This window comes from Calonectris borealis, chromosome 16 (assembly GCF_964195595.1).
Source record: "Calonectris borealis chromosome 16, bCalBor7.hap1.2, whole genome shotgun sequence".
Classification (NCBI taxonomy): domain Eukaryota; kingdom Metazoa; phylum Chordata; class Aves; order Procellariiformes; family Procellariidae; genus Calonectris; species Calonectris borealis.
The window spans coordinates 16,207,696-16,216,958 of NC_134327.1; the positions used below are offsets into that span (position 1 = coordinate 16,207,696).

Sequence of the window (9,263 nt, forward strand, 5' to 3'; positions counted from 1 at the left end):
GGCCTTTCAGTCATTGGGCTTCCCAGGGCAGAGGAAGAGGCAGAGGAGTACTGGCTTTCCTCTGAAACATCAAATATTGATTGCAGCTTACAATCAAGGAACCAAAACACTTGGGCATCTATTCTCTTCCATGATGCCTCAGCACCACAGCTGTCCCAGTAACACCCTAGCCGGAACCCCCTGGTAGCTGCCAGAACCGCATGGCAAACAGCAGCTCACTGTGCCCAAAACAGCCCCACAACCATCGGGGATCCCCAGCCCTGCCTGTCACCCACAGCTCCCCAAAGCCCTCTGCTTGCCGAATCCCTCACGGTCTGCAGCTGCTCGGAACTGAGGGAGAGCGCAGGTCGCAGACCTGGTTTTCAGCCATGTTGTGGAGCACTGACAAAAAAGATCAGTTACCACAGTGTACTGACAGACTTCTTGTACTTCCTCAGAAAAGGTATTTCCTGGCACGTATGACAGCAGCCGAAGTTTCCTGGAACTTATCTTCTACAGATTTTTACATTTTGCTCCTTACAGTGACCTCACTGACTTCTACAAAGACTTTAATGGGGTAAGGACACACATAGCTCTGACAGCACAAAACTTTTAAACAGTTTGTGGAAAATTTGGGGCAGTCTTTCAGTCCTGGTATGACTTCAGTGAGTCAAAAACATTGTCTGAAATTTTTTATTATAACCTTCAGACATAACCCTACAGTTTATAATCCTCTTATTCTTGTTTCCGCCAACACTGACACTCCAAGACTAGAAACCAAGACAAACCCACGGCTATTTAGGAATCTCACAAAGAGCCTTTTCTTACAAGGTTTCCACACTCAGACAGCTCTGTAAAAGGTATCAACAGTTTTGAATGTTTTTCACAAGCTGAACTCCCAGGCGGTATTATCCTCTTCCATAACTATCCCCAAGGGAAGATCCTCATCAAAGAAATCAGGAGGACTTCCTCCAGACTTTTAGTATTAAATGCAGTGCATGATTCTTCTATGCATTTCAGGTAAGTGTAACAACCAAGTAGGGGCACTTCTTAGCCCAATGCTTTCCACTCCTCTGCAGAACTCATTGCCAATCGGGTTTTTAATACTGCAGTAGAGTAAGTTATGTGATTAGCAATGAGAATAGAACGGCTATTACATTAGTTAGCTAGAACAGCTGAAGATTAGCATTACCCTCAATCTTCTGTGTTAGGACATAATACGGTTTTCCTCCAGGCTAGGGAAGGCTCTCACTTGGTGCTGTGCAGCACGGCAGGGACATTCAGGTAGCTTTAGGGCTCTGATGAGTCATTATCAGTCAGAAACATAAACAATGAACTATGTACATGGCTGAGAACTGCAATTAGTGGATGAGCAAATGGCTTTCTAAGTCTTCTGTATTCTTTCTGCTGTGTTTTCCTCATTAGTATGAAGTTCTTGACCTTCTGTCTGCCAGACAAATAGGAGAGATGACAGTTCTCACAAATGCTTTTAAGAGGGAACGCCTTACTGTCCAGATTTTGCTGGAGATGGAGAAACGCTCCTTTGAGGAGCTGACTGAATTCATAAAGGAGCTGAACACTGCAGCAGAAGAGGTACGGTAAAAGCTCCCACCCCAGAGAACAGCATCCTGTTACAAGTCTCAGAAATACTAAAAATGCTACAACGGAGACAAACTCTCCTTCTTACAGCAATGTAAACCCTGGGCTCTAGACCGCTAGGTTAGAGCTTACATGCCTGGGCTTCACAGAGGGGTATCCAGACAAAGTGATTATTCTTATGCATGTTATGGGCTACACTGCAGACACCTACTCATTTCAAAAGGTTATTTCTTTTCTCTCACAATGTTTATTTAGTACATTGGTTTCCCTTCAGCTCAGGGAAGCTCCTTACAGAAGAAGAATAACAATCTTCATTAGGTAAGTCTGTGGTCAAATGGCTTTTCTACTGGAAAATGTAGAGCAGTTACTTCATCAATTCCTATTCAGTTCCAAAATTAATTACTCCAGTGTTACACTGTATTGCACTACCGTGCATTCATGCTAAAACACTGGTGGCTTTCCTGAAAACTACACACCACATGATGGGCAGAAGAGGAAACCTCTCTTGCCACTAGCCAGTTTGATCTACCTGTGGAAAGCAGTAATTGCTAAAATCAATTTTTGTGTGCTGGTTGTGTTTCCAGAGAGATCTCACTATCTTTCCCGACCCACGGATTCGTGAGCTGCTCTTCGATTTGCTTTTTAAATCTTTACCGCTCAGCACCTTTACAGCCAACGAATATGCCTTCTGGTTTGGTTTGGAGCTGCAGCTATTCCTGCCAGCTATGAATGCCAACTACCTGCAGCTCCTGCCTCTGGATATTGACTGCCAGTCTCATCAAAACCTGTGAGTCATGAGCAGCCAGCTTCCTTAAGGGTGGCCAAGCCCTCGCTACCCTGTCAAACCAACACGGTCGCTTTCCCCAGAGTATCTGACATCTTACTGCTTTTAGTGTAATGAGCTTCACAACAGTTTTGCATCAGCCAAAACCATTCATCAGATTAGCATAAAATGTCTAATTGTACCTTCATTTTGTTTTCCAAGAGGTTACCAAGGGAACAAGGAAGAAAAGGAATAGTTTGATTTAGATCAAATTAAACATTTCCGTTTTACTGACACTAGTACTTTCAGATCATGTTTCATATGCACCTGAATTTTTCCTCCAAAGGGAAAGTGCACTCTGCAGATGTTTGGCCCATACCCTACTTCTGCTCTTGTGTTGATACAGTGTGCAAGCAATGGACAGAGTGTATGAGCATTACACAGATGACCAGAGATTCTCCATCTATCGCAGAATTCACAACTTTCTGGAGAGCTACCGCAAAACTCAAGGTAAGCACACACACACTACTGAAGAGCTTTTCTTTTTCTCCCATTGTAGTATTTAATCTTTGTGCTTGGCAAATACTTCCTGCGTTGCAATCTTCTAACCCAAAAACTATACACAAGCAGAGCGTTTTAACTGCAAAAGGGGAATTGTGTAGACCCTCTGTGAAGTCCGCTAGGAGCTTGTTATTGCAATTAATTTTACATGTGAAGTCCCTAGATGGTACAGTGATGGCCAGTGGTATGAGAGTCCTAACACAAATTAGACAGGCAACAGACAACAAGATGCTTTCTGATGTACTGTGCTTGCTCCCCTCACTCTCACATCCTGTTGAATCCAGCTGAGGTGGATGTGATGTCCCTTCCGACCCATCACTAGACAGGCTTTGTTTGCAGGCTAACCAACAGCTCAGGAAACTGCTGACTGGTTTACTGACTGTGGGCTCTTCTGCGTTTCAGGTGTCACCTGTTCCCCAAATGCAAACAGCAGCACGTGGATAGCTGCCAACTACGGCTATTTCAGTGCCCACGCCACTCTGCATGAGTTCTCTTCACTCAATCCAGATTTCAGTGGGGTAGGTCACGTACTGAAGCTTGTTTTATCTGAGCATTGTCGGCTGCTCTCTACATAAACACAGCTGATCCGCAACTTCTTGCCACAGCACTGATCCCTGTTATAAATATACAAGTTTTTCTCTGTTCCTTTTCAGATGTCAGCTCTGGAAAAGCTGTCACCAGCTCAGCTGGCACAACTAACACTGGAAACAGGGGCTCTGGCTGATGAAACAAGCGTGATCACCATCATGGACAACCTACACACGCCATCAGATCTTGCTAAGTTCTTTGCCACGCTGAACAACATGGCATCGGTAACTTCCCTTATTGTGCTCCAAAGCTTCTCCACCCAAACGCTGCAGCTACTTGAATCAATGCCCGCTGATGTCTGACACCCAAACCCCAGCCCTGACCGTAGAAAAGAAGGGCAGGTTTCTGCCCCATCTGTAGGATGCTACAGCCTCACTCAGTCGTCAGAGGGAAACTTGCCTGAGACAAGGCTACAGATCAAATTCTTGGATAGCTGTTGCCTAAAGGCCTGGGGTTGTAGCAATCTTCCGGTTTTCTGTCCAGACTCCAAGCTATTCTTCCTCCAAGGGTCTATACTGAGCCATAGCAGGGTGTGATGGGAAGTATCAGCATAGCTGAGTATAGCTCAGGAAAAACAGACCCACAACAAGCACTATACACTCTTTCCAAGAGCTCCCTGCTTGGGTCCTTCACTTGATACTACCAACCCAATAACTTTTACAATGACTTCCCATGCATGAAGGGAGAGATATGAAATAATCCTGAACAATATCTTAAATTGGAAAAGGCTCAGCATCATAAATTACATGTCAACTATACTGAAAAGGTGTTGTGTGATTGCAGATGGAGCTTCAGAACAGCGACCTTGCCCATCTCCTACTAAGCAGTGCCATGCATAAAATAGCTCCTAGTTTTCCCAAAATGAAAGCTGATGGCTTCGCTGACTGGTTTCAAGATACTCTACAAAACGTGCTGCACGCAGTGAATGAGATGATTGTTGCAGACATACCTGTCAATATTTCATGTGACTCCTATCAGCAAATGTGAGTCATCCGTTCCATACACATTTATCTTAACTGAGCATTTATTTTTACTTACGCTGTATATGACTTCCTGGCAATACATTCACATATTCCTAAAGCAGTGTGTAATGCTTCTGCTGAAAAGCAGAAGTAACCACAGTAAAACATTCAGCGTTTTCAGGCTTGCATGCAAAATACAGCGAAACTCAGTAAGTTTTTAATTAGAGCAGCCTTAGCAATTCTGTGACCTTTATCTTAAGCAACTGCACAAGTAGAGAGCATACTTTTTTTAAAATAAAAATGGCCTTATCACATAGGTAGGCTATGTTCAGTCTGATCTGAAGATACTTTGCTGTTACTTCTTAAGAACCTCTCTGATAAGGTCTTGCAATAATGAATAATGATGAAAGATGTTGAATTTTTCTAATGGAAAAGTTTTTGATATTGGAAAATTCTGATTTGATTAAATTAAAATACTTCCCATGACCATCCTGACATTCCCTCCTGCAGGTTGAAGGGTTTCAACAAAATCTATGCTGGCATCCCCACAGAAAACATTCTCCATGTTTTTGGATTCTGTAAAACCTTCTTGACATCAAAAGTGAAATCAGGTAATGGCATAAAAAGTCTTAATTTGGGAATGCCCTCTGAAAGCCTTCCAGCACACTCTCAACTTGAGAAGCAGCAGAAATTCCTGTAGTACTGTCTGAAATGCTCTTAATGACAAGAAAGGGAAAGAAAGCATATACTTACATTGTTGCTCCAACACTATGGCCTTTTCTCTTACTGATGGGATTCTCACAACTCCTCCTGTATTTTGGATGGCTCGCTAGTAAGTTTAACCATTGCCAGCCACAACATTAGGTTGCCCAACACTGTTAAAGATAAACAAGCCCAAATTTAGACAACAGCACAAAAATGTTACCACTTAATAATGAAGATTCTGGTCTCTCTCATACTAATGTGAATTCAAAGTATTCTGCTACCTGCAAAGGTTTAATGGGAATTTGCAAGAGTGACTAGGGTTTCCAGTCAGAACGTCAGGGAGGAATATGTAGTCCCCAGCATTCCCAGTGTCATTATTTTTCCAGGTGTTGCATGCGGCAGTGCAACCCAAAGTACTCAGAACTGGCTGGAAGTAAATCTTGGAAATTTTAGCAAATATGCTGAGTATCAGGACTTAGTCACTTGGAACAAACACTTTGTGGGAGTAAGTATTTTTAATTTTTTTTTCCACTAGCATTCACTGTGAGAACATGGTGGTGTTCCACCATGAAACACACTACTTTGCCAGCATTTGCAATGCTTTTGCAATGCCTTTATGGGAGGTGATGGGTCATTTTCTTAAAAAAATACTGTGGCACTGTCCAATTATCACAGACATTTTTACTGCTTTTCACTGGCTAGTGGCACTTGCAGAGCTATAGTAATATTCAGAAATGGGATAGTACACAGCCTGATGGAAAAAGGACTTTACAAGTCCTGTGGATATTCCAGCCTTGCAGATTTGTCCTGAGTCTTCTTGGAAGCACTAGCATTTACAAATCACTCTTCCATGCTTAAAAAGGTTGCTGTCTGCTTTGTGTCCCTTTCCACAGATGGATGTCTTGGACAAGTTATCCCCACCACAACTAGCATCCCTGACGTTTTCATCAGATGCCATTAATGAGGAAGAAGAGATGTGTCAGATCCTTGCAAAACTACACAACAAACCATCAGAGGAAATCTATCAGTATTTAGACCAGTTCAACAGAGAGGCAGCCCAGGTAGGGGTATTAACACTGCAAGTCCAGCGTAAACCCATGCAGCGTGGACTTCAGCTATCCAGAATCTTAAAGACACTCTCAAAGATGGTTTCTGAGCTTTTGTCTCAAAGTATGAACAACTGCAACAAAGCATATCATGTACATCATCATGGCTGTTTGGCCCAAAGTATTCAAACGCCAGTGCCCAAGACTTAATGGCTGGGTGATATTCAAGTGCATGCTCATGGCAACACTGAGGTTGTGCCAAGCAGAACTACTGAACCTCATGATCTGCGGCCCTGTGGAGGAAGCTGATCCTCACAGCCATGCCTCACCCGAGACATGCATCTGCCTGTGCTTGAGTGGTCACAAGAGGCCAGCGTGCAGACAGTGCCTCCAGTGAGCCCTGGCGTGGCAGTGCCCCTGCACCATTCAGGGACACCTGCTGAGACTCGGATAGCTATCCCTTGGTATTGGCTGCCTCTGTGGCAGGTTCACAGGACACCCCTAAGATGCATCTTCCCTTCTCTGGCTTGTTTTCTACAATGCTATTCCCTGTGGCGTTGCACTGGGGTCTCTTTTTAATCCTGCCTTCTCACTGATGCTCGTTACTTCTCTCTTTCAGCTGGGAATAACCACTGTTAAGAATAACAATGTGAGGAAAAAGATGCTCACCCAGTTCACGGGAGACATTGAGGCAGAATTTCCAGCTTTCAGCCCTGCTGAATGGACTCATTTGCTTGCAAGACTCGCTCTGCTACTGCCAAGTGCTGGCAAGGAGGACACCAAACTCTTCCTGTCCCACATTTCTGGTTGTGACAGTTTCAGAGCTCTGTAAGTACACAAGGGAAGTGTCCTCTTTTCTGTGTGCAAAATAAAAAAGGGGATTGTCAGGAAAGAGCAAGGAATTGCCAGGGCAGCCCTGTGCTAAAGAACATCTGTGCAAGAGAGTATCATTTACAGACAATGCTCCATCAGACAAACAAAATAGCCAGGGTCAGATCTTCCTTCCTTTGAGTAAAACTGTGCAAAAGCAAATAAAAACATTTGCTAATACAGTACAAAGTCAATTATAATTTCTATTAAATAGATTTTATCTGTTTGTAAAATAGTGCAACTAGGAGCAGTAAGATGAAAAAATATCAGGAAGAGATGAGAGGAAATATCCTGTCTAATGAAACAGATTAAGCTGAGGAATAAACTCCAAAGGGCAGCACTGGAAGGAAACCACACAGACAGGCCACGCAAAGCAAGGAAGATCATGCTGCCGACAACAGTCCTGCTCTGACCCAAGAAAGACACAGGAAAACAAACAGCAGGGTTGGGCCCATAACAGACATTTCCAACCTGGTCCTGAATTTCCCTTTTCTGGCACAACTTTACTCTCATGCACTGGCATGGCACACTCTACTTGCATCTGTATGGGACTTCTGTATCTATAGCAAATGGTTCAGATCTAGCAGTTTGTATTGGCTATTCAGAAAACACTCTGAAATGAATCTGGCAACACAGGGAGTGAGGCTAATTACCCATTTCATGAGCTGTTCAGGGGGTTAACCGATTCACTAAGCATACAAAGAGATCACTAGGGGAGGCTGTACTATCACAATCTCGAAAGACTTCTGACAACAGCCTAGGCAAACATCTGTACAGAGCTAATCCTGCCCTGGGGCACAGATCTCTCAAACTCCCTTGGCAGTCCAGTCTTTCATATACAGATCACAGCCAGTAAGGACTTAAGCAATGTGCCATTTCATAACAAGTAACTTTCCCTTCCTCTTTCATTTTGTGAAACACTGTTCATGCTGGAGTAACATCTCTCCCATCTATAGCATCATGGCACTAGCTGGAAAGCAGTAATTAAATCTTTCCTGTGTGATTTCCCTCCACAGTGTGTCCTCCTTGAGCCAGGCATACACGTCCCTGTTGCCCATGAATCAGCAAGGCATCTGTAGCGCTTTGCTGACCTTCCTTGAAAGCCAACACACTGTGACAGGTAACATGAGCCAAAATCTAAAATCAGGATTCCCATGCATTCTGGCAAACCACGAGGGAAGGCGAGTGATGCTCTCTTGTTCTATGCTGCAGGTTCTGCGTGTGCTTTGGGACAGGAAACAAGTCTGGATTGGCTGCAGAAGAACTTGGGGGCGTTCGCAGCCAATGCTTGTTATGAAGATTTCACCAGATTAATGACAGATTTCAGTGGGGTTAGTTTGTTTTCTGACTCAGACTTGAGAGCTTTGCCTTCGCTCAGGTCCTGCATCCTGCTCTGCTACAGCTCCTTGCATGCACAAGGCTGAGCACGCTCCTAGATGATCTAATTCAGTAAATGGACATTGCTCCAGCCATAGCAGAACTCTTCTTCCCAACGCGGGGAATCCAGCCAACTCTATGGCTTAGGTCTCCGCTTGTTAGCAATACTTTACTTCTCTCTGATCACGTCCCATTGGTTTTGCAGTTCAGTGTAAGGGACAATCTGACCGCTACCCAGCTCGCCCACGTATTTTTTGACCCTGGAGTCCTGGATGATACCAGCATGGTTGAAACCCTCCTGGCGTCCCTGGAGAGCAGGCCAGCTCGGGATATCTCTGCCTTTGTTGCCGAGTTTGTGGCCACCGCTCCTCAGGTGAGATATCAACCCTTGCATGGGGATGTTGTTTTAGTACACAGTGAACTGGGAGAACAGTGTCTTGCAGAAACTACTGGGCTTCAGCCCATATGGACCTAGAGAATATCTTCCCAGAGCTGGTTCCCCTGTCAAATGCTTTATTACACACAGACCCACACACTTGCTAAGCAAGAGCTGGGGAACAGCTTCTGGTCACAGCTGATTGTGTTCTTACTTGCTTTGTTTTGCAGCAAGGCTTACCATCCCTGGCAAATGTGCAAGTCCGAGATGCCATGTTCAGTGCAATCTTTCGCAAACTCCGAGGCCAGTTCACTACTTTTAGCGTCTCCCAGTATAAGGACTGGTTCCAGAACAAGCTCAGCTTGTGGCTGGGCAGCATAAATGCCTCTGCCCTTGCAGCTATCCCAAGGAATATACCTTGTAGAACATACCAAATT

General features: G+C 44.3%; 1 protein-coding gene across 1 annotated transcript in view; it reads right to left on the minus strand.

The window, feature by feature from the left end:
* Positions 1 to 5,316, minus strand: part of LOC142089263 (mesothelin-like) — a 60,079-nt gene extending 54,763 nt beyond the window's left edge. Inside the window, exon 1 of the mRNA XM_075165497.1 lies at positions 5,206 to 5,316. The gene's annotated coding sequence lies outside the window, so the exon portion shown is untranslated. The remainder of the gene's footprint in view (positions 1 to 5,205) is intronic.
* Between the last annotated feature and the right edge of the window lie 3,947 nt (positions 5,317 to 9,263).